This window comes from Pan troglodytes, chromosome 8, assembly GCF_028858775.2.
Source record: "Pan troglodytes isolate AG18354 chromosome 8, NHGRI_mPanTro3-v2.0_pri, whole genome shotgun sequence".
Taxonomy (NCBI): domain Eukaryota; kingdom Metazoa; phylum Chordata; class Mammalia; order Primates; family Hominidae; genus Pan; species Pan troglodytes.
This window is the reverse complement of record NC_072406.2, coordinates 97,581,703-97,587,702: the sequence shown is the minus strand read 5'-3', so window position 1 is coordinate 97,587,702 and position 6,000 is coordinate 97,581,703.

The following is a 6,000-nucleotide window of genomic DNA, read 5'->3' as shown; positions in this document are numbered from 1 at the left end:
TGTGCTACTCCAAGTGCCTGTGTTTAAGTGGTAAATTAGAAATTAATGGTAATTTTGGAGACAATCAAATAGAAGTTGAGTTACTTCATTGAAGTTTATGTTTGAATTTTAAAACAGTGAAACAGGTATTTTACACTTATCTACAAAAATTCACAATTAGTTGAAATTTAAAACAATATTTTCCCTGTCTGTGCTTTTCTTTCTGGTCATTACTATTACCATGATTTATATCAAAATTATTTATTTACATGGGAATATTTTTTAAAAAGTCACTGCATGACGATCTTTAGCTCTATTGGGGATTTAGAGACACCAAGTGAGGGGAGAACCAATAACTGGATCCAGGTTAAAATGCAGGCAGCCAATAACCAGAGTCTAGGCAAGAAACCTGGGATTCAATAGTGAGGTAGAGCCCTTTACACACACACACACACACACAAACACACACACATAAATATGCACACACGCACATAAATATTCACACACACAAATACACAAACACACACACAAATATACAAACACACACAAATACACACACACATACACACACATGCACATCACATGCACATACACACACACACACACACACACGCAGATCAAGACGGAAGTCCACTGCCATGAGGCCATGTATTGGGGCCTAGCGGCTATACAGGGGCTCCATTCTGCACCCCATCTCATCGCAGCAATGAGATGAAGCCAGTGATCTCTGCTTTAGGAATGTGGAGCCCAAAGATCCCCATTGAGACTCACAGTCAGCCTCTGTGTAGCAAGGAGAACCAATTAGGGAATATGAGGAGTCCTTCATGTACCAAATCCTCCCAGCCTTCTCCTCCAGCTTCGGAGCACTCTGCCAAACATGGGTAACACACAGAATGGGGACAGGTCTTTGCCCTGAGAGAACTCTGTATGCTGGGGGAGTCAAAAATGTAAACAGATACAACTCACCTGCTGCCAAATTTCTGTCCCATGGCAGAGAGGAGAATGTGTACAGCTTTGAGAGTGCCTGTCACTTGGAGTGTTAATTCCAAACTCCACAGAGCAAAGGTTGCTCCATGTCTAGCTGGGAGTGGTATCTGTTGAGTCCAAACAGGCCTCCAAATTCGATGGGCCAAAGCTAATGTTGGAAATGTGATGCTTCCGATATTGGACAAAGAGTGGAGAGTTAAGGAGCAGAGTTCCGGGAAGATGACGGAGGAACTGTACACAGAACAATTTTGTGCCTTGCCAGGAGCACGTGCTCTTTCCCTAGTAGTTGGAGGCTGGTTCGTATGTGCAAGTGCTGGTGAGGTCTGTTAGAAGCCAGTTGCCTCCACTGGTCCAGGACAAAGTGAGTTAGTTTAGTTGGGCATGCAAAAAGGACAGGGAAGGCACAGCAAAGAGCACTCAGGAAGCTTCCCAGGAGGATTCTTGAGATGAGCAGTTAAGGATAAACGTAACTTTAATTTGGAAAGGAGCAAGGAGAAGTTACGCATATTATAAGAAGAAGCATTAAAAAAAAGTAACATGATCACATGAGGTAACCTGAGTTAGCTTGCAGAGAACTTCAAACATTTCATGTGTAATTAATATGGGGTAAGTGCCTGTAGGTGGAAATGGATACAAAAGTCTGAAGCCAGCCCTACAGTGGTATTCCATGATTCCTGCTGAAAGAGGGGGAGTCTAGGCCTTTAGAGTCTGTCATTGTGTTCGAACTCCCTGTTCTAGGTCAGTCCTTGGGGAGGGTGATTCAGGGCCCTGCCACCTGACTGCCCTGGGAATTGGGGCAGGACAGCTCCTGCGGGTGAGAGATCAGAGGCTCAGTGGGGAGAAAGCAAGGCAGGGAGGCAGGCTTCTGTAATCGCCTCTGTGGGGTGTATCCTGTGAAACCAGAAGGTAGCTTGTTAAAATGCAGGTTGAATTAAGCTCAAGGCATTATCTCCTTTCTGTCCTCTGATCCAGGGTTAACATTTGGCAATTATTGCAAGAGATAAGAAAAACCCCAAATGAGAGAGAAGCAGGAGGGTGCCAGGGACTCTTCACCTTACTAGGAAGGAAATGTGGGGGAATGAAGTCGAGCCTCGGGGAAGTGGATTCACTCCTGAGCAAATTAAAATCAGCAAATTGGCCAAACTCAAGGATGTGCTCATTACGTCTGCTTGAGACAGAGATTCTCAGAAACCAGAGCATTTACCAATGACCTCCAGAGATCGGCCAGGCCACACCTGCCTACTGAAAACTTTCACTTAAATTTGGCATCTTTTAAAAAATAACATTTTCCCCCCATGATCCAAATCATATATGTAATGTAGAATCTTTGGAAAATAGAAAAAAGACCCAAATCTTCCATAAATAATGCCTCACTCATCAATTACTAGGGTTAATATTCTGGTTTTAATCTTTCCAATCCTTTTACACACACACAATCACTCCCTTCATACTTCTGGTTTTACCAATATAGTAGGATGATCCTATTTGGAAATCTGATTTTTAGCATTGATTAACAATCTATTCATTTATAAAGCATGTGTGAATGCCCCCTTTGTGTAGGCCTCTCCAGGCCTGGGGATGCAGTGGTGATTAATAATTCCCATGTCCTCCTAGAACTGACAGGGCACAGAGGGAGACAGCAGCCAGGAAACTTAACATTAGAGCTTAAAGTAAAGTATTCTGATGAGGAAAAAGTTCAGAAGCAAAGACTAATATAGCTGGAGTGCAGCCTGAGACCAGAGGGTTTGGGAACATGGTGGCAGCCAGAATAGCGGCCTCAGTGAAGCGGATAGCAACCCTGTAGGCCTTGGTGTGGGAAGGACCTTGGTATGCAGGAGGGACTGGCGGAGGGCAGTAGGGTGGAAATAGAAGAAATTAAGAAGTCAAATTGGATAAGAAGAATAGGGTCTTTTAAGCAAAAGATAATTTTTACTTTAAATAAAGGAGGAAGCCATGAATGGATTTTAAGCAAGAGAGTGTGTTACTTAATCTTATCATTTTTTAAAGAAAACATCCCTCTGACCAATGTCTGGAGAACATATTGTGAGGGGACAAATCAGAAGCTGAGAGACCAATTAGGAAGCAATTGCAATAGTCCAGGCAACGTGCCATGGTGGCGAGGCCTGCATTGGTAGCATCAGGGATAGGGAAAAATACAAACTTCTGAGATATACTTTGGAAATAGACCAGTTATCTATGCTAATGGCTGGATGTGGGTGGTCAGTTATGTCTTCAAGGTTTTTAAAAAGGTGGTGATACTGACTGATATGGATCTGGCTAGGGGAAGACTAACTTTGAGTTGCTTTTCTTTGAGGGGAGGTAGGGATGGGGAAATTGAGAGCTTCATTTTAGGTATGTGCTATTTGAGATGCTGTGAAACATCCAAGTGGAGGTTTTAGGTAGGTCATGAGGTCTGTTTATCTGGAGTTCACAGAAGAGGCCTGAACTGAAGATATGAATGTGGGACATTGACTTTGGCACCGATGTTGGCCCTGGATTTATAGAACAAGGTACATATGAGATCAGAGGAGACCCTCGGAGGAGTTCAGCAGTTGGCAAGAGAAACAACAGTCAATGAAGTGGATGGAAGCAGGAGAGGTCAGTGAGGTCAGGGGCAGGGGCAGTGTGAAAGCATGGTTTCGTAGAAGTGGAAAGAGGAAAGTGACTTACCTTTCCTGTGATTGAATATTCTAAACCTTAAGTTTTAACGTCTGCACAATGTTTTATTGAATGGATGTACCATAAATTATTGAAATTCCTCCATCTCCTCCCACCCCCACCACCCCAACCACACACACACACACACACACACACACACATCTGGGATAGAGGATATTTAGGCTGTTTACAACATTTTTGTAGTTAAGATGAACATCATGACAGTGAATCTGTAGGCACATATATAATGAATCTTAAAGGTATATTTCTAGAAACAGGATTATGGAGTAAAAATTAATATTAATAAAAAGTTTAACATCTAATGTATGATGTCTTTTCTTCTGTTTATAAAGACATTAAGAAAATTAAATGGCATAATTTTCATTGATAATATGTCTATAATCTAACAAAGTCAATTTAGAAATAACAAAAAAGCACTTATTAAATACCTATTGTATTCTAGATGTTGTGTGATAGATTTAGAACTCTTGCATTTTAGGTATAGCACTGAGATTCAGGGAACTCACTCCACCTCAAATAGCTTATTTTGTTATAATGTTGTAAAGATTTGAACAAATGTCTGTCTCCATATTATTTGTTAGTTCATTTAAATTTCTCTGATGATTTCTTTCCATTGTTTTTCCTTTATCAATTCCAAACTCTCTATATTGCCCCTTTCCACATTGGCTATATTCACACTTCAGTATCTTCTTTTCAATGTTGGGCAGCTCCTTCTTTTTGTCCTTACAAATCTCCTGTCTTCACCTAATATTAGCAATGACTGTGATTCTCACCAATTCCTCCATGTAAGCTCACCTCCATTATGAGTCCACTCTCTGCAGGGTAGAGCATTGCATGCATCTTAAACAAACATCACTTAACAGGGAGATCTGAGGGCCCCCAAAACAAATCTGATTCATCTCTGTAAGGCTTCATCAGCAGCAGGAATGAATAAATGATTGTTGAAATTAATCAATATACATGTTACAGATTAATAGATGTAATAGCTATAATGTAATAATCATTTCTCCAATGTACCACCATGTTCTGTTAATCAGTTTATATATATAAATATTAATTATAGGGTCGATACTAATATAAATATTATCTCCACTTTAAGGTAAGCAAAGCCAACCCTGCAATATAAAAATCATTTTTATTTTGCATGAGAAAAGTTAAGAGAGATGAAGTACATCATCTGAGGTGTGACAGGCTATCTAGGGACAGAATTTGACTAAATTCTGTCTGACTTTAAAATCTGTGTGTTTTATTATTACACAATCTTGCTTGCATGGATATACAAAATATCACTCAGACTTACCATAAAATTGTTAGAATTAAATGAAATCTTGAAAATTTCATCAATACAACCTCATTGCACATCCTCAAAAGACTGGAATATTTTCCCATGAGTAAGTGTAGCAAAATGCCTCATTGCCTACCGCAGAATCTGAAAGATACACCACTGCAAATTAATGTTTTGTAAATGAATGACTACAGCTATAGGAAGCTATCACCTCAGGGGGAACCTTTCCATTTTCACCCAAAATAATCTTTCTCTTTCACATCACTGCCACAGTGCCCTAGGCCCCACTCTTTCTTTTAAGGACTTAGAATCCTGGGCCACTTTTGCAGAGAAACAAGCAGCATCCTTTGGACTGAGGGACTTAACTCCTGCATGAAAGTCAATAGGCAACTTACTGGCTACTGTCCGTAGAGGTCTTCCTGGATCACAATGGGGAGGAAATTGAAATCGGCACCCCCATATAGGTGAAGCACAGCACTTGCCCAGGAGGAAACTGAGGCCAGGAAGGCTCAGGATGTGCTTTTATGGTGCTTATTCAGATGGAGGTCAGGCTATTTCTGGATGCTGACAGGGGTTTTCATCGGTGCTGCCAATATATGGACACTTCTTTCCTCTTTCCAGGCACTTGTAGGATGGTTCCTCTGGACCTCTGAGGTTGAGTGGGGCTATCTGACTAGCTCCGTCCAGTGAGCTTTGATCAGATGGGATAGACATCACCTTGGCTGGAGGATTTAACTCTCAGCTTGAGAACAGTGATTTCTCTTCCTCTGACATAGCAGCTGGCAACATTCAATATGGTAGCTGCTCTGTCAGCCCAGGTCTCCGCATACCTGGAATGAGCAAAGCCCTGCCAAGGACACCCTTGGGTGCGTACAATAAATAAGACATGAACTTTGGTATTTGAAGCCTCTGAGATTTGGGGGTTGTTTGTTAGTGCAACATGTTCTAAATTGTTCTGACTGAGTCATTGTTTCCTCTTTTGCCTCTTTGTCTCCATGAAGCCTCAAGGAGACCTCAGCCCTGATTTTGACACCCTCTGCTCTGTGCCATGTGCCTCTCAGCCTTTTTCA